This window comes from Drosophila miranda (genome assembly GCF_003369915.1).
Source record: "Drosophila miranda strain MSH22 chromosome Y unlocalized genomic scaffold, D.miranda_PacBio2.1 Contig_Y1_pilon, whole genome shotgun sequence".
NCBI classification, from domain to species: domain Eukaryota; kingdom Metazoa; phylum Arthropoda; class Insecta; order Diptera; family Drosophilidae; genus Drosophila; species Drosophila miranda.
Genome location: NW_022881603.1, coordinates 36,114,912 through 36,140,144, shown reverse-complemented (window position 1 = coordinate 36,140,144; position 25,233 = coordinate 36,114,912). Strand labels below are relative to the sequence as shown.

General features: G+C 44.6%; 1 pseudogene; it reads left to right on the top strand.

The window, feature by feature from the left end:
* The first annotated feature begins 4,952 nt into the window (after positions 1–4,952).
* The window catches only part of LOC117189973, a 111,455-nt pseudogene continuing 91,174 nt past the window's right edge, over positions 4,953–25,233 (top strand).

The following is a 25,233-nucleotide window of genomic DNA, read 5'->3' as shown; positions in this document are numbered from 1 at the left end:
CGCAGAGAGCAGTACAAGAGCGCGGCGTGTGAGAGCAAAAGCTCTGCTCACAACATAATATTAGCGGCGTCTACCGGAGGATAGCCATACTGACTTAGTATTGGGTATAACCGTACAGTTGCGGTGTCCGCAGCAACTCACAACGTTCCCCCTCGTAATGTTTTTATACCCGATACTCAAAATGAGTATTGGGGTATATTAGATTTGTGGTAAAAGTGGATGTGTGTAACGTCCAGCAGGAATCGTTTCCGACCCCATAAAGTATATATATTCTTGATCAGCATCAATAGCCGAGTCGATTGAGCCATGTCTGTCTGTCCGTCTGTCCGTCTGTCCGTCCGTCCGTCTGTCCGTCTGTCCGTCCCCTTCAGCGCCTAGTGCTCAAAGACTATAAGAGCTAGAGCAACGATGTTTTGTATCCAGACTTCTGTGATATGTCACTGCTACAAAAATATTTCAAAACTTCGCCCCGCCCACTTCCGCCCCCACAAAGGACGAAAATCTGTGGCATCCACATTTTTAAAGATACGATAAAACCAAAAACGCAGAATCGTAGAGGATGACTATATGTCTTAGAATGTAAGATCTCAACCAGATCGTATAATTATTATAGCCAGAATCAAGAAAACAATTTCATTCTTTCTCGCTCTGTCTCTCTCTAACACATAGGTTTCATGGTCGGTTTTGCCAATTGCAAAATATGAGCTCAAGGATCTCAGAACCTATAAGAGCCAGAGCAACCAAATTTGGTATCCACACTCCTCTGATATCGGACCTTGACCGTTTCGTGTCCAAATTTCGCCACACCCCCTTCCGCCCCCGCAAAGGACGAAAAGCTGGGGCATCCACAAATCTCAGAGACTATTAAGGCTAGAGTAACCAAATTTGGTATCCGCACTTCTGTTAGATCTCACTATAAAACGTATATCTCAGAATTTCGCCCCACCCCCTTCCGCCCCCACAAAGGGCGAAATTCTGTTGAATCCACAATATTGCACATTCGAGAAAACTAAAAACGCAGAATCATAGATAACGACCATATCTATCAGATTGCTGAATCTGGACCAGATCAGATAATTTTTATAGCCAAAAGGAACAAATCAATTTGCACTGGCTACGCAGCGCCCGACGTCACGCTCAGACTGATTTTCTGTCTCTCTCGCACGCACTCTTTGTCGTGTCGTTTAATATTAGCGGCGTCTGCCGGAGGAGAGCCATACTGACTAAGTATCGGGTATAGCTGTAGAGTTGCGGTGTCCGCAGCAACTCACAACGTTCCCCCTCGTTTTGTTTTGTTTTATGACGAGTTTATTATTAAAGTGGGTCTCGAATCTGAGTGGATTTCTCAATTCGTTCGTTCGTTTGTTTGCAAACAAATGGAAACGGGAAAGGGAATGCAAATGGGAATGGAAATGCGAATGGACTGAAAAATAGAGTATAGAAGTAGTTGTAAAATAATGACGTACTCTCCTTGCTCCCTTTACCTACCGGTTTCTCTCTCCCCCTCTGGTTTCCGTGTTCCAGTTCAGAGCTTTTAATTCTCGTATTTTTGTTGTTGCCATTTTTAACGACACGACGCTCTCCTCAAGTGGTTTATTATTATCGTCTGGTTGACGCTGTCTCCCCACTCTACCTACTGTTGCTTTATTAATTATACCCGATACTCAAAATGAATATTGGGGTATATTAGATTTGTGGTAAAAGTGGATGTGTGTAACGTCCAGAAGGAATCGTTTCCGACCCCATAAAGTATAAATATTCTTGATCAGCATCAATAGCCGAGTCGATTGAGCCCTGTCTGTCTGTCCGTCCGTCCGTCCGTCCGTCCGTCCGTCCGTCTGTACGTCCCCTTCAGCGCCTAGTGCTCAAAAACTATAAGAGCTAGAGCAACGATGTTTTGGATCCAGACTTCTGTGATATGTCACTGCTACAAAAATATTTCAAAACTTCGCCCCGCCCACTTCCGCCCCCACAAAGGACGAAAATCTGTGGCATCCACATTTTGAAAGATACGATAAAACCAAAAATGCAGAATCGTAGAGGATGACTATATGTTGTAGAGTGTAAAATCTCAACGAGATCGTATTATTATTATAGCCAGAATCAAGAAAACAATTTCATTCTTTCTCGCTCTGTCTCTCTCTAACACACAGGTTGCATGGTCGGTTTTGCCAATTGCAAAATATGAGTTCAAGGATCTCTGAACCTATAAGATCCAGAGCAACCAAATTTGGTATCCACACTCCTGTGATATCGGACCTTGACCGTTTCGTGTCCAAATTTTGCCACACCCCCTTCCGCCCCCGCAAAGGACGAAAATCTGGGGCATCAACAAATCTCAGAGACTATTAAGGCTAGAGTAACCAAATTTGGTATCCGCACTTCTGTTAGATCTCACTATAAAACGTTTATCTCAGAATTTCGCCCCACCCCCTTCCGCCCCCACAAAGGACGAAAATCTGTTGCATCCACAATATTGCACATTCGAGAAAACTAAAAACGCAGAATCATAGATAATGACCATATCTATCAGATCGGATCATTTTTATAGCCAAAAGCAAGAAATCAATTTGCAGTGGCCGCGCAGCGCCCGACGTCACGCTCAGACTGATTTTCTGTCTATCTCGCACGCACTCTTTGTCGTGTCGTTTAATATTAGCGGCGTCTGCCGGAGGAGAGCCATACTGACTTAGTATCGGGTATAACTGTAGAGTTTCGGTGTCCGCAGCAACTCACAACGTTCCCCCTCGTTTTTTTTATACCCGATACTCAAAATGAGTATTGGGGTATATTAGATTTGTGGTAAAAGTGGATGTGTGTAACGTCCAGAAGGAATCGTTTCCGACCCCATAAAGTATATTTATTCTTGATCAGCATCAATAGCCGAGTCGATTGAGCCATGTCTGTCTGTCCGTCTGTCCGTCTGTCCGTCCGTCCGTCTGTCCGTCCGTCCGTCTGTCCGTCCGTCCGTCTGTCCGTCCGTCCGTCTGTCCGTCTGTCCGTCCCCTTCAGCGCCTAGTGCTCAAAGACTATAAGAGCTAGAGCAACGATGTTTTGTATCCAGACTTCTGTGATATGTCACTGCTACAAAAATATTTCAAAACTTCGCCCCTACGATAAAGCCAAAAACGCAGAATCGTAGAGGATGACTATATGTTCTAGAGTGTAAAATCTCAACCAGATCGTATAATTATTATAGCCAGAATCAAGAAAACAATTTCATTCTTTCTCGCTCTGTCTCTCTCTAACACACAGGTTGCATGGTCGGTTTTGCCAATTGCAAAATATGAGTTAAAGGATCTCTGAACCTATAAGATCCAGAGCAACCAAATTTGGTATCCACACTCCTGTGATATCGGACCTTGACCGTTTCGTGTCCAAATTTCGCCACACCCCCTTCCGCCCCCGCAAATGACGAAAATCTGGGGCATCCACATATCTCAGAGACTATTAAGGCTAGAGTAACCAAATTTGGTATCCGCACTTCTGTTAGATCTCACTATAAAACGTGTATCTCAAAATTTCGCCCCACCCCCTTCCGCCCACACAAAGAACGAAAATCTGTTGCATCCACAATATTGCACATTCGAGAAAACTAAAAACGCAGAATCATAGATAATGACCATATCTATCAGATTGCTGAATCTGGATCAGATCAGATTATTTTTATAGCCAATTGGAACAAATCAATTTGCAGTGGCCGCGCAGCGCCCGACGTCACGCTCAGACTGATTTTCTGTCTCTCTCGCACTCTTTGTCGTGTCGTTTAATATTAGCGGCGTCTGCCGGAGGAGAGCCATACTGACTAAGTATCGGGTATAAATGTAGAGTTGCGGTGTACGCAGCAACTCCCAACGTTCCCCCTCGTTATATTTGTATACGTTCCCCGGGTGGGCGAACGTTTTGGACATGACAACTGTCTTATTGATCTTGAGCCACATAGTAGATTAATCAAGAGATTTCAGCTGGAAAAGTAATCATTAATTTAGTAATAAGAATATTCTAAACAGCTTATGGGAAATACCCTAAAGAATGTCATGCCATAAATAAGCAGTCATATCTGCACGTCCTTGCTCCCAAATGATGCTTTTTGGACTGCTGTACAGGAATAGTCCTAGATCGTACATTGATTTAGATTGAAAACTTGAGAAACACTTGTCCACTGTTTACCCTGGTCATTATAGGACTCGCAAGTTTGCTGTGATTATTGGATGCCAAATATTTGCGAGAGTTTTCGTTCATTTCCTGTTTCGACCGTTTCGAGCCTAGAGTGAATGCTTTCTGTGCCATTGCCATAATGTTTCCCCATGCAAAATAGGCTTGCGTTTGCGTGTCTTGGAAGCTCATGAATCCGCTACCCATCATGATTCAGCAGCGCACATGAACTTGTAGTTATGGATGAAATGGGATGGGACGGGATGGAATGGGATTTTTTGCACAGTAGAAACAGCAAATAGCGCCCAGAGCAAGACTGACAGACAGTTGAGATAATTATGTGTACGTACAACACAATAAATAATTCGCAACAACAATGGGATGGAGCCCCTTCGCCCGTTCTCCCCCCTGCTCGGAGCACTTCAGTTCACTCTACTTGGCGCTCGCTGTGGGGTTTCTGCCAATGTCTAGGGCAATGCCGATGGCAGGCGGGGCGCCGGTGAGCAATAGAACAAGACATCCGGTGCCGGGTTTTGGGATTTCGGCTTAGGCTTTGGGCTTTGGGCTTTGGTTGGTTTCGGCTTTGGCTTAATTAAACGCAAATTGCGGACCGGCAACTCAATTGTCTGCGAGCACGAAACGAACCAAAGAAAAAGAAAAACAATTATTATGAAATCACGCACTAAAATAGCAAAAAGAAACGCAAATTGAACGCGAATCGAAACGAATTGTAACGAACCCTAAACGAAACAAAGTGAAAACGAAACGATAACAGCATCGATAACAACGATAGCTGCAGCAATCGCGGCAAAATGCACTCCAGCTCGCAATCGACGCTAAAGCGCACACAGCAGCTGGTGCGGCAAACGAATTGGGGCCGAGGCGACATCCTCAGCAGCGGCAGCGAAGTGGTCCACTCCTCCCGCGGTGCACAAATCACCACCAACATCGATGACTCCAGTCTGCGCTACCGAAACGAAACGAAACGGGAACGCACCGTCAAGGCTGTGATTACGGACTATCCGGGAGTGTCGCCTCTGGACAGCGTGCCCCCCGAGCGCACCAACTTTGAGCGTACGGTGACCTTCCAGGATGCGGCCGGAAATGGCAGGCGCACCTCCGAGAGTCGGGCCCTTGTCCCCTCAGGTGGAAACATCTCTGCGGCAGCCAGCAGCAGCAGCTACCAGCAGGTGACGCGCAACAAGCGCATCTCCACCGAAGTGCTGGGCTCCAGCGTGGAGAGTACCAAGACATCGCAACGGGCGCCCAATGGCCATCGACGCGTGACCACGCACATTGTCCGCAAGGTGACCACGCTGAGTCGTGCCGAGGAGAACGCTCAGCCCGCTGAGGATCTGTTGCCGCCCGCAAAAATGATACGCAGCTCGGGGCTGAAGTATCGACGGGCTCTGCCCGCCCCATTGGCCATTGAGTCGTCGTCCACGCAGCGCAGAGAGGTAACGATCCATATATCCATATCCATTTGTTAAGCTGGAAGAGAGCTAGAACACGAGGGCAGCTTAGCCGCAGCTGCTAGCCGAAAGCGAACGAAAGAATGGCACAGCCTTCGGCTGATGTCGTGTTTTTATACCCGATACTCAAAATAAGTATTGGGGTATATTAGATTTGTGGTAAAAGTGGATGTGTGTAACGTCCAGAAGGAATCGTTTCCGACTCCATAAAGTATATATATTATTGATCAGCATCAATAGCCGAGTCGATTGAGCCATGTCTGTCTGTCCGTCTGTCCGTCCGTCCGTCTGTCCGTCTGTCCGTCCCCTTCAGCGCCTAGTGCTCAAAGACTATAAGAGCGAGAGCAACGATGTTTTGGATCCAGACTTCTGTGATATGTCACTGCTACAAGAATATTTCAAAACTTTGCCCCGCCCACTTCCGCCCCCACAAAGGGCGAAAATCTGTGGCATCCATAATTTCGACGATACGAGAAAACTAAAAACGCAGAATCGTAGATAACGACCATATCTATCCGGTTGCTGAATCTGGATCAGATCAGATAATTTTTATAGCCAAAAGGAACAAATCAATTTGCACTGGCTACGCAGCGCCCGACGTCACGCTCAGACTGATTTTCTGTCTCTCTCGCACGCACTCTTTGTCGTGTCGTTTAATATTAGCGGCGTCTGCCGGAGGAGAGCCATACTGACTTAGTATCGGGTATAACTGTAGAGTTACGGTGTCCGCAGCAACTCACAACGTTCCCCCTCGTTTATATCTATGTATATATCATTTATTTTTAAACGGATCCGAACGGATCAAATATGCTAAAAATATCGCATAATATCCAAAGGACCTTACCCAGTTTTGCTCTGATTACTTTCTTTAATTTGATTTCCTTTTCGATGATTCCCTCACTAACGATTTATGGGCGCATTCCTCGACAGATCTCCGATATTGTGGGCAAGGAGGACAACGTATCCGCACGTGAGGCTTTGCTGCGATGGGCGCGCCGCTCTACGGCTCGGTATCCGGGCGTGCGTGTAAACGATTTCACATCATCGTGGAGGGATGGACTGGCCTTCTCGGCTCTGGTGCACCGCAACCGACCGGACTTGCTTGACTGGCGAAAGGCAAGGAACGATCGGACACGTGACCGCCTAGAGACGGCCTTCCACATTGTGGAGAAGGAGTATGGAGTAACCCGTCTATTGGATCCCGAAGGTAAGCCACAATATATGGTGTTATCTTTGATGCTGTAGCTAACCCCCAACTATCTTTCCCAGATGTGGACACCAACGAGCCGGATGAGAAGTCTCTGATCACGTACATATCGTCGCTGTACGATGTGTTCCCGGAGTCGCCATTGATCCATCCGTTGTTCGACATGGAGTCACAACGTCGCGTGCACGAGTACCGCGACTTGGCCCAGCAGTTCATCTACTGGTGCCGTGAGAAGACCGCCCATCTGCAGGAGCGCTCCTTCCCGCCCACGCTCATCGAGATGAAGCGACTGCTGAGCGATCTCCAGCGCTTCCGCAGCGAGGAGGTGAGCGCCCGCAAGCGCGAAAAGTCAAAGCTCATTCATATCTACAAGGAGCTGGAACGGTACTTTGAGACGGTGGGCGAGGTTGATGTGGAGGCCAAACTGCGGCCGGATGCCATCGAGAAGGCGTGGTATCGCATGAATACTGCCTTGCAGGACCGCGAGGTCATACTGCAGCAGGAGATCGAGCGCTTGGAGCGGCTGCAACGCCTCGCAGACAAGGTGCAGCGCGAGATCAAGCATGTGGACCAAAAGCTAACAGATCTGGAGACCCGGATCGTGGAAGAGGGTCGCCGTATCGAGCGGCTGAATCCCGTGGATGCCAAGAGCATTGTGGAATCCCTTGAGACGGAGATCCGGCATCTGGAGGAGCCCATACAAGACATGAACCAGGACTGCCACGTGCTCGAGGGCCGCTATCCCCATGTGAGCGAGCTGCATAAGAAGGTCAACAAACTGCACCAACGCTGGGCTCAACTGCGCACCAATTTCCACACGAACCTGGACGACCGCGTGACGACCGTCACGCGTCAAACGCGCATGATTGTCGAGTCCCGTCAGATCGACACGAATCCCCATTTCCGTGATCTGCAGGAGCACATCGAATGGTGCCAGAACAAGCTGGTGAGTAGAAAACTTCTTGTGGCATAATCTGACAGTCTTACAAGCTCCTACTCTTTATCCATAGAAACCACTGCTGGCCGCTGACTATGGCAGCGATCTGCCATCGGTCAAGGAGGAACTAGATCGTCAGCAGCACGAGCACAAGATCATCGATCAATTCCACTCGAAAATACTCAACGACGAGCGCCAGCGGACAAAGTTCACCGGCGACGAGCTCAATCTCTACCAGCAGCGGCTCAATCAGCTGCAAAAGGTCTACGCGGAGCTGCTGAGCACCTCGACGAAGCGCCTGTCCGATCTGGACTCGCTGCAGCACTTCCTGGGCCAGGCCTCGGCAGAGCTCCAGTGTCTCAACGAGAAGGAACAGGTGGAGATCACGCGCGACTGGGCGGACAAACAACTCGATCTGCCCTCCGTGCACAGATACTATGAGGTAAGTGGCGGGGCTAGGACTCCTCAGAGTTCCCCTTAGAGCTAGTTTCATATGAGTGTTGTGCTTCTATTTTGTTTCTGCAAGCCTGCATTTGGTAATGGCGACGAGGTAAGATCACAATTGGTTTACAAATTCCATGAAATTACATGAAATTCATCCGAAAAGCAACTCCAACCAAGTGCACTTCTGTTTCGACCCTATTTTATTCCATCACTCACCAGACACTGATTGTTTTTTATCCAGAACCTTATGTCCGAACTGGAGAAGCGTGAGATGCACTTTGCCACCATCTTGGACCGAGGGGAGGCCCTGCTCAATCAGCAGCATCCGGCCTCCAAGTGCGTAGAGGCCCATGTGACGGCCCTGCAACAGCAGTGGGCCTGGCTGCTGCAGCTGACTCTCTGCCTGGAGGTGCACCTGAAGCATGCCACCGAGTACCATCAGTTCTTTGGCGAGATCAAGGACGCCGAACAGTGGCTGGCCAAGCGCGACGAGATACTCAACAGCAATTTCTCGCAGTCCGACTTCGGCCTGGATCAGGGTGAGACGCTGCTGCGAGGCATGCAGGACCTGCGCGAGGAGCTGAACAGCTTCGGCGAAACAGTGGCTACACTGCAGCGTCGCGCCCAGACAATTGTGCCGCTGAACAAGCGCCGCCAGCCGGTGAACCGACAGGGACCCGTGCAGGCCATCTGCGCCTACAAGCAGCAGGGACAGCTGCAGATCGAAAAGGGCGAAACAGTGACCCTACTGGACAACTCGGGACGTGTCAAGTGGCGCGTGAGGACGGCCAAGGGCCAGGAGGGTTCCATACCCGGTGCCTGTCTGCTTCTGCCGCCGCCCGACCAGGAGGCCATCGATGCAGCCGAGCGACTGAAGCGTCTCTTCGATCGCTCCGTGGCCCTGTGGCAGATGAAGCATCTGCGTCTGCGCCAGAACATGATATTCGCCACCATTCGCGTAGTGAAGGGCTGGGACTTTGACCAGTTCCTGGCCATGGGCCCCGAACAGCGGACGGCCATCAGGCGTGCACTGAACGACGATGCGGACAAATTGCTCAGCGAGGGCGATCCCAATGACCCGCAGCTCCGACGCCTGCGACGTGAAATGGACGAGGTCAATCGATTGTTCGATGAGTTCGAGAAGCGTGCTCCTGCCGAAGGTGAGTGTGGGCGACAGCCATTCAATTGATGGCGTTTGCCAGCTGTCCAGCTGTCTGGCACAGTAGTTAATTGATGAAAGCTAATTGAATTGAATGCCCTGCCCGTTAGAGACCTGAGGCTGAGACTCGTCTTAGTCTTGTTTAGTCTAGTCAGCCATGAAGAAGCTGTTCGCGAGTGCCAAAACGAGGGGTATTCCTCCTGGGAGTCCGCCTAAAATGGAAACTAATGTATTTCCCTATCTATTTGCAGAGGAGAGCAAGCAGGCCAGCCGCATCTTCACCGAGGAGTGCATTGCCATCAAGGGCAAGCTGGAGGATATGGCTCGGGAGCTGGATCAGATAATACTCGCTCCATTGCCGCGCGATTTGGACTCCCTGGAGCATGTGATCGAGATCCATGGCGACTATGAGCGCAGATTGCATTTGCTCGAGCCGGAGCTGAAGCATCTGCAGGAGACATTCCGCACGATTGCCTTGAAGACGCCCGTGCTGAAGAAGTCGCTGGACAATCTGATGGAGCTCTGGAAGGAGCTGAACACGCAGAGTGGCCTGCACAAGGATCGATTGAAGATGCTGGAGGCCTCGTTGGCCGGACTCGAGGACAACGAACATGTCATTTCCGAGCTGGAGAACGAGCTGGCCAAGCACCATGATCTGCCCTCTACGGCCGAGGGCCTGCAGCAGGTGTTCAAGCAATTGACCCACATGCAGGACATCATTACCCAGCAGCAGCCGCAGATGGACAAGATGAACGATGCCGCCGATCAGCTGGGACGCATGGGTGTGCCCACCAAGGTGCTGGGCGATCTGAAGCGTCTGCATTCGAACGTGGAGCGTCTGAACACGCGCTGGAGTGCGGTCTGCAATCAGCTGGGCGAGAGGTAGGTAGCGCCAGTGCCAGTGCCAGTCCCAGGCCACCTGCAAGCGAGCGAGCGATCGTCTCCGCTTCATTTGTGCTCAGGGATGGATGTGGGACCTGTTTCTAACATCTAACACCATCGATTGTTCGCACTCCCTTTTACAGAATGCGCTCATGCGAGACGGCCATTGGGCTGATGAAGAATCTCCAATCGAGCGTGCAAGTCGAGGAATCATGGGTGGATGGCACCACAGAGCGTCTGTCCGCCATGCCCACGGCCACTTCGGCCTACGAACTAGACGTGAGTACACATACCCGATCCATGCCCCGTGATCAATGCAATTATCATTTTGAATAGTATTCATATCTGATGAGAGATCGAGAGATCCTTAGATCCCCCTGTACAGTTTAAACAGTTAGTAGCTGGATTAGCCCTGTGCTGATCCCTGATCCTGCCTCGGGGCAACACAAAGTATATATATATATAAATATATGTAGCTGTAAATGGAACTCGTAGTGCCACTACCGAACACTGTCCAAAAGTAGATTTGCTATCAATTGTTGCTCCCTCTTTTGAGGCCGAAACCCGTTGGTGTTGGACACAATACAGTATTCTAAATGTAAAAGTATTCTTGTTTTGTATTTGTACTCCCATTTCCATTTATATATCCACTTGTTTAACGATCTCCTTAAGTGTCCCTTGTCCGTACTCCGTATCTCTTGCAGTAGTTCTTTTGTCTAATCCAACAGCAGGAGACACCAGTCTCTGCCACCCACACAAGTATACACCCTGCTCCCCCACACCTGCACATTCGAACATTTGTACATATACAAGAACAGATCAAATCCAAATATGGCCAAACTCTGGCTGCTACCTCCTACACACCACAACAACCAGTGCCATATACGTGGCGAGCCCCTCCACACTCTGTAAATTGATACCAAATTTGTGTTGGTAGTTTTTTGGAATTATACTACTTTTTATTTGTGTGTCTGTATATTTCTGTCTGTAGTTTGTCTGCCTTATACCCGTAAGCTGCACCTATACATACCTATACCTACATATACCTGTACCTATATCGATGCCATATCTGCATAAATATATTTCACCCACTATTATATCGTATTTGTAGTTGAAAACTAATTGTATATGTATTTTTGTCTAATTTTTTATGTATTCTCACAAAAAAAAAAAAATGCATACAACCAATCCAAAAATATTATCACACACTATAAACCAAAACAAAAACAAAACACACAATGAATGATCAACCAACTGAAATATCCTGAAACAAATACCAAACATTTGTTGTCCAAACAAAACAAAAAAAAAAAACCCCCTCGAACCCCATATATAGAAACTGCTTGGAGCTGCAATCGAACGAAAACCAAAAATCGAAAACGTCAACGAGGCTGGAGGACGACTGATACGCGAAGCTAAGGTAAAAATTTGTATGCCTGTCCTGTGTGTGTGATCTGACTTATCGTAATCCAGTATCGGCTGCCCAGGATGGCAGATCTCTGGGACTTGGACGTGGGATAGATCTGCGAGTATATCCACCAGAGATCTGTCTATGGATTGGGTTGCGATAGGTCAGTGTTGTGTGGCAGAGCGCCAACTCTTTGGTATGATTGTGATTCGACAAAAACAAAACTCTTAGCCGTCCCCTCTCTCTATCAACTGTCCTTTTTCCTATATATTTAATGCTTTTTAAACCCTTTGAGCCTCTGACCAGTCTCAAATTTTAGTTCTTTTGTGGGTAGAAGGTGCGTCAATAACACTTGGGAAACAACAGAAAACAACAGATATTGACCAACAAACAATAAACCAAACAAACATTAAAACTTAGCAAACAAAACAATTAAAAAGCAATTTTGATACGAAAAAGTAATGTCGTATTGATTAATCAATAAAATAAAAAGCACTAAATATATCCACCCTCAATCCCCTTGAAAACAACAACAACAACAACAGCAACAAAACCAATTGTTTAACACACAAACATTACTAACATTTAACCGATAATTAACCAAACAACCCAACAACCAACCAACCATTCAATCAACCATCGGATCGGATCGGGAATGCCACCGATAGATCTACGACAGTAAATGCCTACGCTTCGTGGGTTGGCTGCTGCAGGCACGTCCATCGTTCTCGCCGCCACGTCGTGACCTGCGGCCGGCGGACAGCGATCCGGGTGCCACACAGTATTACAGCCAGCGTTTGGACAATCTCAATACGAAATACGACAGGTTGCTGGAACAACTGTCGCAGCGGCTGAAGACCGCAATCGAAGTCAACGGCAGCCCCCTTTCCCCACTCAATCGATGGATATTTGCGGATCGGATCGGATCGGATGGAGTGGAGTGGACTGACGTCAGAGTCTATTTGTACTTGGGCAAAGGCCAGGCCTAGGCCTGTCAACGGGTGTCAGAGTCATAATTCCAGGTTCAGCAAATCTTGTTTCGCTCTCGCTTTCGTTTTCTATAGTCGAGAGTTTTCAAATGCAAATACGACCCCCGGTTCTCATGTATCTGTAGCTGTAGCTGTATCTGCTTCAACTATTATTAAATTAACCTTCAGAATGGGAGACACATCGAATTGTCCAAACATTCCGTCAATGAGCCACCGCACCACCGAGTGTCAAACGCTTGAAATGTTGCCGCCATAAATCACGGCTTGATTAATTTATAAAAATTGTAAACTATTTTTTGTTCTCCTGTTCGTGACTGTTGTTTGTCTGCTCTTCTGATGCGAGCGAATTGATGCAGTAATTTGTACAAAGTTTGGGATATAAAAATAAATATTGCATCAGGAGTAGCTCCATGAAACCATGAAAATAGCCATTGTCATGTGGCTGGCCAATTAGGCAAATGGGAGACAGATTTCAAATTAAGAATGACGCCGCGGAATTCTATAAATATTAATGAGTCTGCGGTTCCTATATAGCCGGTACCCGATAGCCATACCTATAGCCAAAAACTCAATGCCAGTGGCACGTCATCAACGTCTTTGTCGCCATAGCGATTCGATCTGTCAACTCTTGACAACGGGTTTGGCCTGAACGATCCAAGAGATTCTCAATTAAAAGATCGACTTAGGCAGCTATTTTGACCATAAGTTTGGTAACTGGTTTCGGGGGAGAATGTTTTCGCAAGCTGCTCAAATATTTGCCTGGGATCGATTTCTGATGATCTTACAATGTAAATATGGGTTCAATCAACTCTTACTTGTACTTAGATAAAAGAAAGCGATTTCCATGGCCGCTCTCTCTCGTTCAGTGTGCGCCCCCTGGCGGAGTAAGCGAGACATAATGGCCGGATGGTAATTCGTAGGTGGAAAGATAGTTAGATGTAACAAAATCAGCTAGAACATTTGCGTGCCCACCGCTGATGTAGATATAACTGCCATTTATCTTTCTTTTCCGATCTGTGATTAATTTTTTTAAGTGATTCAATATGTGCCAAATGGTAGCTTGGGAATCTTCGGCAGACTTTCAGAGGCGTTGCCTTCGTACCGAGCCCAGATTTTAGGAGTGACATCATTGTGTACCTCTACGACTTGTAGTGTACCAGAGTTTAAATATATATATATGTAAGCAGATATATAGGCCCTTGATATCAGCAGATGACTATGACTGAACTGAAGGACGGCGTACAAATAGGGTTGGTCGTGTGCACTCTTGCTAGGCTCGGGTCTAGCTCGCCGGATGGTCGGGGTTCTTCCTCACCTAATTGTACTATCGTACTCCACTACATTTAAATAGTGCACTTTACGGGAAACTATAAGTGATTATACAAAAACAAACTAAACTGAAATACTGATAGCGCCGACACGCCAAATAAAAGCCCTACTGAACCATTTCTATTTAGAGAGAACCTAGGTGTTGATTGCCCCTCTCTTCTGTACCCACCCTACCATGACAATGCGTTCGAGTTCTTGCATTGTCCCTTGATGAATCCTTTACTAAGATTTACCACATTTTATAAGATCCTGGCACGGATACTCGACAGACCATTTTTATGATTTTAAAGATTCATTTCAATTCAAAACGATTCATATTTTAATATAATGGGAGACTTCAATTTCAATATTCATTACGTTGCAGTTGTAGAAACACAACAATTGACTTAGGTTCTAATTTGTGGGTAATATTTCCTTAATCCTTATTATCATATAAGTTTAGTTATAAATTCATTATTTAGAGCATGAAAATTATTAGGGTATAGATATATATATATATAAAAACGAGAGAATAAGAATCGAAATCGTAAACAAAAGCTAGATCAGACTGGGGTGCATGATACACACTGAGCAGACGGGTTTGAATCATTATACGTTGTTTGCATATCTACACTTTCAAGCCAATGGCTCTTTTGACCAAACTACTTTTCGCTGTACATAATTACTCACTCCGGCGTTATTGTCTTACGCTGATCGTTGGTCCCAATGATGTCGTAGATGTTGACCGCAGCTGTTTAAAATATGGAAAATCATAAATATATAATGCACACAATACAATTACGCTACAAACACCGTCGCATAGTCATCAGCCAGTTGTTTTGGTTTTCATAATACAGACAGAAATTTAATTGTTATGCTCTATCGCGAAAATTGAACCAAAAAGTAACAAACGAAAGACAATTTAGTGTGCATATGCACAATATGTATGTAGATATGTACGCGCGTAACATCAAAGAGGGGTGTTAATAAAGTTTCAGTTACATTACGTTAAACTGCTGGTGTTATGCGTTTGAACTTGATAATGAATTAAATGTAAATTGGACAAAACTCGATCCCGTGCGGCTGCTTTGTAGACTCTTGCCCGCCTGAAGTTGGTTAGAGGTCAACAGGTGCGATGTATATGGTTCCTGGCCGTACTGACGAATCTTCCGCCAAGCCTATATTTAGTTATTTATGACTGAGCAGCACTAAATATTCTTGGCGATTGAGGCTGATCTGGTTCACTTGGATCTTTGGAGATTCCGAACTCGGTGGTAATATAAGATCCAGAAAAGATGAATTATGGTTGGAGTTGGAGAGACCTCGACAACTGTACGCTTAAGCCAGCTCCCAGGGTAGTCTTCTCGAGACTATACCGCGATGGGGCAGCTTAGGTACACTTCCCTGCAACATAGGTTATGTCAGCACGTGCACGGCATTAATATGAAAACATACCTTTTTCCCCAAATATATCTACACTAAATTCTTCTTATTCACTGACCACTGGACTGTACGGCACTTGTAATTATATGCTTCCAGCATATATATGTGGAAATATATATATTTTCCGGACAGCACTATATATATATGTGTGCACTGTGTATGTTGCTCGCACTCGGGAATTATCACGTCTTTACAGATCGATCAACTTTCTTCTTTTGTTCAAAGCAGTAATAGACGATGGACTGAGTAGCCTGTGCAGCAGAGCTTTTGAGCTTTTTACTAACTGTGCAATCGTATGATCTAGAACATTCGAGCAGCATTAGACGATCGTCTAATGCACAGCATAGCTTAACTGTGCAATCGTACGATTGCCGTCTATGCTTCCCACTGTCCGTCGCTTGCATGTGTGCGTGGGCGTTCGGACTTAAGAGCGGCTAAAGCTTTGATCCAACCTTAAGAGCGGCTAAAGCTTGATCATTTGAAAGATCACTAGGGGGTCTCACGAGACGAAAGAAGATAACCAATTCCCTATATTTTTGTGCTGGCTACTACACCACAGATATTTATACAAGACCTGCTCGACGAATAATTATCTAAAGAAACTGATTAGGAGAGATTATTTCCTGATCTGAATGTCTTTCAGATGATACACGCCGAGATATTTCTTGTTCTCATCGACCAATTCGTAATAGTACGGACTTCGCTTTTTAATTACCTGAGCGGGAATGAACATAGGGGCTAGTTTAGAGCTAAACTTTTTTACAGCACTACTTTGTGTGAAATTTCTAGCATATACCAAATCTCCAATCTTTAATTGTGTATCACGGCAGCGTAAATTGTATCTACGCGAATTTTCTTCGTGTGCCTTTTTGACATTCGCTTTAGCCTGTTGCCGGATTAGCTGCAAGGAATCTGGGTTCTCTGTTCTAGTATCGTCGTTCAAAAGGTCTAGTTTACGCAAAAGCGCGTAGTCCTTCCCATTCAACATCATGTTTTGACCAAATGCTAGAAAATATGGAGAATACCCTGTACTCCTATGTAAGGTAGATCTCAATGAACCACTAATGGCATTCAGGTTACAGTCCCAATTGGAATGTTCGTTACCGATATAAGCTCGTATCGCAGCTATCACGGATCTGTTCAGTCGCTCGCTGGCATTCGCTTGCGGTGAATAAATAGCTGTGCATTTTTGTGTTATACCGAAGCTATTTAAAAATGCCTGAAAGTAGCTAGATTTAAATTGGGATCCATTGTCTGACAAGATGACTTCTGGCACCCCAAATGTATAAAAGATAGACCCTTCCAGATATTCACAAATCTTTGGGGGTGTAAATTTCTTCAGGGGACACAGAAAATGGAACTTGGTATTGTGATCGACAACTATGAGCAATCCTATGTTTCCCTTTTTCGTGCGTGGGTATGATCCTAAGAGATCTATGTATAATTTCTGAAACGGCCTATCCGAAGTGAATGGTTTACCCATAGGAGGTCTAAGAATCATATTCGGACTCTTGGTCGTGCGACAAACGGTGCATTCAGATATGTACTTGCGCGTCTGGCTAACCATGCGAGGCCAGAATAAATATCTTTTAAGCTTCTCTATGGTTTTACTCATCCCACAATGTGCGGAGCTAGGGGCGTTATGAGCTTGATATAATACGTTCGTAATTAACACTGACGGAACCCAAAGTTTCCATGATGCGTTCTCTTGAGACTCATCTCCCGAAGCGAATACTGTCCTTTTGAAAACTTGACCGTCTATCACTTTCAAGTCTGGGAACTTACTCTGATTCTGTTGAATGCTTTCTATTAAACTCAGATACTCAGCTGATTTGAATCGATCTGAGTCTAGATCAACCATGGGGTTTATTTGCGTGAGCTCCTCTATAGCCGGTTCATCCTGACGCGATAGAGTGTCAGCGACAACATTCAGTGTCCCCTTTCTATCTGGGAGATTAAATGTGAAACTACGCAATTTCATAGACCATCTGGCTAATCTACCCGATAAATCTTTTTGTTGCATTAACCATTTAAGTGCTGCGTGATCGGTTATGACTACGAAGTCCTGTCCCTCAATATAAGAGCGGAATTTTTGTATCCCCTTTATGACTGCTAAGCACTCTAGTTCGGTAACCGAATAATTACGTTGTGCCTTGGATAATTTTTCTGACATGTAAGCAATTGGCAATTCAACGCCGTCGCGTTCTTGCGCTAAAACACAGCCGATTCCGTAATTGCTCCGCATCACAGAGCAAAATAAAAGGTTTTGAGAAGTCAGGAGTTATCAAAATGGGTGATGCTGTTAAACAGGACTTTAAGGTCTCAAACGACTGTTGAGCATCCTCACTCCACTGTAAATTTTTTTCTTCTTAAGCAACTCGGTTAGGGGAAAACTAACGGTAGCATAATTTTCAACGAAACGTCGGTACCAACCGGATAACCCCAAAAATCGACGCAGTTGCTTAACGGTAACTGGCACAGGGAACTTCGAGATGGCCTTGATTTTGTCTGGATTTGTCTTTATCTGACCATTACCAATAATAAAACCCAAATACGTGATTTCTTTTATGCAAAAGTTCGATTTACCTATGTTAATGGTTAGATTTGCTTTGCGTTGTACACAACGCTATCTCCTGTAACAACAGTAAATGCGACTCTGATAAAACAAGTAGATCATCTAAATATACAAACACACGTGTACGAAGATGAGCTGGAATAACTCGATCCATTAGTCTACAGAGAGTTTGAGCGGCATTGCAAAGACCAAAAGGCATCATTTTATATTGATATAACGGTCGGTTAGGCACTGTAAATGCAGTGTACTGTCGCGATTGTTCATCCAACGGGACTTGCCAAAATGCGTGTTTCATGTCTAATCCAGTGATGTAACGAGCGGGTGGTAACCGACTTAGAATACCATCAATATGTGGTAACGGATATGCATCCCGTCTTGTAACCTTGTTCACCACAGTCTATATTTTTCGCCTTTCTTTACCAAAACGCAATTACTGCTCCAGGGACTAGTCGACTCCTCTATAACATCGAGCGCAAGCATATTGTCCACCTCGGCAAACATCAATTTCTCAATGGCTGGTGATACCGGCCAATGTCGTTGCTTTACGGGAATAGCTGCTCCAACATCTATAGAGTGTGTGACTAAACTGGTACGGCCTAATCCTTCATTAGCGAAAGATGGAAAACAACCTATCACTTTATCTAAGCGAATTCTCTCGTCTGCTATCAATTTATGTAGGTTCGGTGGTTCTTCGACGTCATCCGTACCTCCAACATCTAATTCAGATACCTCTGCAGTGTGTGTGATTTTATCTAAAAGTCCAAATTTTTGCCAGAAGTCTATCCCCAAATAGACGTCTTGCTTGAGTTCAGGAATAAGAAACATTTCTAGGTCTGCCGTGCATCCACGGTAATTAATTTGTGTTACCAGCTTGCCTATAACCTTACTTTCAGTATCGTTAGCCGTTCGTATTGCTCCTGAACACTTTTTAATCTTGCAATGCGCCAACATTTCTTTCGCGGCTGGGCCTCCAATACAACTGATTGCGGCCCCCGAATCCAACAAAGCTACGTAATCACTGCCTTCAATGGTGACATTGGTATACAGCCTGTTATCCGAACTAAGAAATATAGCTGAAACAAACTTGTTCTTATTCTTGCGAACCATCTTGCAAAATTGTCTTAAACGTTTAGTTGAACGTTTGGGCTTTCTTACAAATTTAAAACTATCTATCTTATCCAAAATTTTCTTACGCGTTGTACTATAATTTGCTTCCCTTTCAGGTAAAGGAGTAAATGAATAATGATATGCCGTAGGCAGGGTTTCCTCTACTGTTTGTGAGCTGATCTTAGGCTTCCTTAAACTTTGGTCGTTCGTTAAACTAGTAGGTGATTCTTGCAAACTTTTTTCTAAGGATGTGTCTGCTTGTTGTTGTTTAACACATCCTTCTGCAGGTTTCCCGGAGGGTTACATTTGGGACATACCGGCTTGTAAGTATCTTTTGTTCCACACCCGTAGCAAAAGATCTTACGAGGACCTACACAATCGTCAAATTTATGACCTTTGTTGTCACAGTTCCAGCAAGTTGGAACTGTCTGTGAAGTACGACGTTGTATTTGACACACTTCATTATGCTCGACCAAGTCATCGAATAGCTGCTCGCTATCGTCTGGACCTGACAATTCCAATACGTATGAGCGAAGAGTCCTTTGCTTGACCGATTTTATCTCGTTATAAAACTGCTCCTGCTTACGTACCTCTCGTCATAATAGCGATCTGTTGGCAATCTTTAAGTGAAGAAGCTCGTGGTGAAGAGTGGGCTTGGAATTTCTAATAAGTAGATTCACAACATCTTCTTCTGTAACCGAATTTTGAAGCCTATCCACGAGATCTTCGATAGCATATTGAAAGTCATCGAAGGATTCGTTTTCGCCCTGACGACGTTTCCTAATCTTTTCCCAGATATCATAGTCGGTCTCAACATCTTCAAATCTTCGTCTTAACTCTATACAAAACGTATCCCAATTAAAGTTTGGGTAAGTTCGATGGAATTTCCAGTACCAATCACTAGCTTTTCCCGCGAATAAAAGATACAAGTGATCACAAAGCAATTGATAATTGTTATAAAGATTTTGTTGCGTTAGAGAACGTACTCGATAAATGAACTCATCCATCCTCATGCATGTTTTTGAACCATCGAATTTAATGCGCCAATTCTGCATTATACTGGAAACTTTTGCTGGTGCTACGTGTGAGCTCGAATTACTTCGATTTGCACTCGCTCTTGAAAAATCTAAAAGAACTTCTGCGTGACTATCTCGTGCTTGACCGATACCCACGTTATTTGTTTGGTTAATGTTATTGTCACCGGAAACATCGGGTGTGATATGTTCTGGTTGTGTCAACTGGAGTGACGCTAATTGATTTTGAATCGAAGATTCAATTGTTTTGCTTAAAAATGAAGTTAGTTGTTCCATTAACTGAGCCTGTTGAATGCTTACAGCAGACTGGACGTAGTTAGCGATTTCCACTTGAGTGGTTAATGGAAGGGTTGTGTTGTTGGTTTCAGTTTCTGTTGGTGAGCGATCTAACCGGGATCGTTGAGTTGATCTCGTATTCATACCCCTTCTAATAAACTTTTGGCCCTTTTTAGGTCGATTAGACGTTCCGTCTATTGTGCTAAAAGATTCGTTAGCACTAGTTGGACGTGTTCCTTCGGCGTTAAGCTCGGCTAACAACGTGTTGTTAGAGAATGTTAGTGCCAGAGAAGAACAATCTAATGAACAGGTGGGACATTTTGGGTTTGTCCTAATCTGTTCCAAAATACAAAGTTTATGGAATTTGTGTCTACACGGGGTGTTGGCTATAATCTCACTAGTTCCCAATACTTCGTTGCAAATTCCACAAAATGGTTCTGCTTCCTGCAAAGCAGTTGTTATATCATCTGTACTTCGCCTTACAGCCATTGTATATCAGACAATATTTAAGGAATTAAAAAAAAACTAATAAAAAAAAATTATATAAGAAGGTATTAATTGTAATAATAAGGTCTGTCTTTCCCACATGCCAGAATACTTACAAAATATATATTTGGTTTCAGTAGGCTTTTCTATTTTCGTTATAGGTTAATGACCTCGTGCACTGAATCATTTGACAACTATCGCGATTTGGCAATATAAAATTGTAAATCCGAATAACTCAAGATGCCTAAAGTGAAAAAGCAGGATTGCTTTGGTCGGTCAATCCAAAGTGAAATGAACTGGAACCGCAAAATCCTAAAACAATTCCTGTTTATTCTGATCACTGTATGGTATTGCATAACTGTCTCTGATACTCACAATTCGATACCATAGGTCTGTTTTGGTCAACCAATCCGGATCAAATGAATTGCAGTTGCTAACTCCGAAAACCGAGTCTAAGTATAAATTTTGAAATCTTTAACCTTTATGCAATATTTTGCAAAAGAAAATGTGTCGCTGAAATTTTGATGTATTACCGGTTGAGCTTGTAGAACCAAGGCAAGATTTTCTTGCCTTATTAAAATAAACGGCCTATATAGTAAGACACTATAAATCCAAATTTTAATATCGGCTCTGAATTGGTTTTAGATTCTAAGGCAAGTTGCCTGGCCCCACGTTGGGCGCCATAAATGTGTAGTTGCCTGGCCCCACGTTGGGCGCCATAAATGTGTAGTGTACCAGAGTTTAAATATATTTATATGTAAACAGATATATAGGCCCTTGATATCAGCAGATGACTATGACTGAACTTAAGGACGGCGTACAAATAGGGTTGGTCGTGTGCACTCTTGCTATGCTCGGGTCTAGCTCGCCGGATGGTCGGGGTTCTTCCTCACCTAATTGTACTATCGTACTCCACTACATTTAAATAGTGCACTTTACGGGAAACTATAAGTGATTATACAAAAACAAACTAAACTGAAATACTGATAGCGCCGACACGCCAAATAAAAGCCCTACTGAACCATTTCTATTTAGAGAGAACCTAGGTGTTGATTGCCCCTCTCTTCTGTACCCACCCTACCATGACAATGCGTTCGAGTTCTTGCATTGTCCCTTGATGAATCCTTTACTAAGATTTACCACATTTTATAAGATCCTGGCACGGATACTCGACAGACCATTTTTATGATTTTAAAGATTCATTTCAATTCAAAACGATTCATATTTTAATATAATGGGAGACTTCAATTTCAATATTCATTACGTTGCAGTTGTAGAAACACAACAATTGAGTTAGATTCTAATTTGTGGGTAATATTTCCTTAATCGTAATTATCATATAAGTTTAGTTATAAATTCATTATTTAGAGCATGAAAATTATTAGGGTATAGATATATATATATATAAAAACGAGAGAATAAGAATCGAAATCGTAAACAAAAGCTAGATCAGACTGGGGTGCATTATACACACTGAGCAGACGGGTTTGAATCATTATACGTTGTTTGCATATCTACACTTTCAAGCCAATGGCTCTTTTGACCAAACTACTTTTCGCTGTACATAATTACTCACTCCGGCGTTATTGTCTTACGCTGATCGTTGGGCCCAATGATGTCGTAGATGTTGACCGCAGCTGTTTAAAATATGGAAAATCATAAATATATAATGCACACAATACAATTACGCTACAAACACCGTCGCATAGTCATCAGCCAGTTGTTTTGGTTTTCATAATACAGACAGAAATTTAATTGTTATGCTCTATCGCGAAAATTGAACCAAAAAGTAACAAACGAAAGACAATTTAGTGTGCATATGCACAATATGTATGTAGATATGTACGCGCGTAACATCAAAGAGGGGTGTTAATAAAGTTTCAGTTACATTACGTTAAACTGCTGGTGTTATGCGTTTGAACTTGATAATGAATTAAATGTAAATTGGACAAAACTCGATCCCGTGCGGCTGCTTTGTAGACTCTTGCCCGCCTGAAGTTGGTTAGAGGTCAACAGGTGCGATGTATATGGTTCCTGGCCGTACTGACGAATCTTCCGCCAAGCCTATATTTAGTTATTTATGACTGAGCAGCACTAAATATTCTTGGCGATTGAGGCTGATCTGGTTCACTTGGATCTTTGGAGATTCCGAACTCGGTGGTAATATAAGATCCAGAAAAGATGAATTATGGTTGGAGTTGGAGAGACCTCGACAACTGTACGCTTAAGCCAGCTCCCAGGGTAGTCTTCTCGAGACTATACCGCGATGGGGCAGCTTAGGTACACTTCCCTGCAACATAGGTTATGTCAGCACGTGCACGGCATTAATATGAAAACATACCTTTTTCCCCAAATATATCTGCACTAAATTCTTCTTATTCACTGACCACTGGACTGTACGGCACTTGTAATTATATGCTTCCAGCATATATATGTGGAAATATATATATTTTCCGGACAGCACTATATATATATGTGTGCACTGTGTATGTTGCTCGCACTCGGGAATTATCACGTCTTTACAGATCGATCAACTTTCTTCTTTTGTTCAAAGCAGTAATAGACGATGGACTGAGTAGCCTGTGCAGCAGAGCTTTTGAGCTTTTTACTAACTGTGCAATCGTATGATCTAGAACATTCGAGCAGCATTAGACGATCGTCTAATGCACAGCATAGCTTAACTGTGCAATCGTACGATTGCCGTCTATGCTTCCCACTGTCCGTCGCTTGCATGTGTGCGTGGGCGTTCGGACTTAAGAGCGGCTAAAGCTTTGATCCAACCTTAAGAGCGGCTAAAGCTTGATCATTTGAAAGATCACTAGGGGGTCTCACGAGACGAAAGAAGATAACCAATTCCCTATATTTTTGTGCTGGCTACTACAGACTGACTCCATTACCAACATTGCCTTCGGCTTTCGACTTTCGGCTTAACTTGATATGCATAGCATGGGCTGGCTTAACTAGAGTGAATGAATATATTTGTGTATATACTCGTATGTTACGTTTTTTTTTGTCTATTTGAAGGTTAGATGGTTGTCAAACTGGTTTGCCGCTTCTCTTTGAAAAAATATCTCAAATAATTTTGTTCTTCTTCTTCCGTATATTGTTTTCGACTTTAAATTGGAGCCCCAAACCGGCCCTCTTCCTCTCCCTGGCCCCTCTCTATACGCTTAACCCTTGCCATAGAAAGATAACCCCCTAACCCCTGTTTTGTAAACGACTTGTTTATCATTTTGGCGCAACAGCTGAGGAATCCTAGCCGGCATTTGTAAGCTCTCTCTCTCTCTCTCAACTGTCGCGCACTCTGGCGCTCTCTGGCTGTGCTCCCACAAAAATCTCGCTCTCCACTCGCCATGCGATGGGCCTCAGCCCCACTGTGCTATAGCAGCCCCATTCAGTTCCGAAAGCGACGTGGTTGTGTAACGACGCAACGCTTATTCGTGAGTCGTGTGTGTGTGTGTGCGGCAAACGGCAAACGAAACCCCGACAAAGGGGCACAGAACAACCTCAAAGGTTGCCCGGCCGGATAGTTGCAAGGCGTATAATCGTACTGTAAAAATTGAATTGTAAAACAAGCGTGTAATTATGTGCGAAAAGAATAAATAAGAGAAAGGCCGGACATTGCTCATACGCCGCATGGGCCACATGATGTCACATACTACGGACGTATAGAAAGTGTGTCTGTGGCCGTGTCCGTGCCGCTTAATGAAAATACAAAAGACCCAATAAAAAGAAAAATACACAACAAATTACACACACACAAGGAAATAACAATAATAATAAGTGTGGAGATAATGTTTTTTATCCCCAATCGGCCGACTAATTATTTCGAATTAAATAAAACTCGGCGCAGAAATAAAATTACGATATGTTCTTTAATGCGTGACATCCAAATTGCAAGTGTGGCTTGCCTGCCCTTTACATTGCCGCTCCGATCACTAAGCGCAGCTTCGCTCGGCCGACGTCGGTAGGCAGACGCAAAGCGGAGATAGCGAAGAGCGAGCTGGCAGAGAGCGTTTAGCAGGGCAAGCAAGCGCAAAGCTTTAACAAACAAATGAGTGACATAGACATAAGTAACAAACAAAATAAGCGGCTGAGGGCCAAGAATTAGGTGCTATTTGGCAAGCAGCTAATCGGCTGGGTTCTGCTCCGAACATTCACCCCCCGTTGGAAGGCAAAGGCTTTCAACAGAACCATCCTGAAGGGGCAGAACCGCTATTTTTCCAACGGCCCTCTTGAAGATGCTTGCTTGGGCGCAGCTGGCGGCTACGCTGGGATGATCGTCGAACGCAGCAATCGGCGCTTCTTTACGAAGGCGGCTTGTCGTGATTACGTCTTGATCATCGGGAAC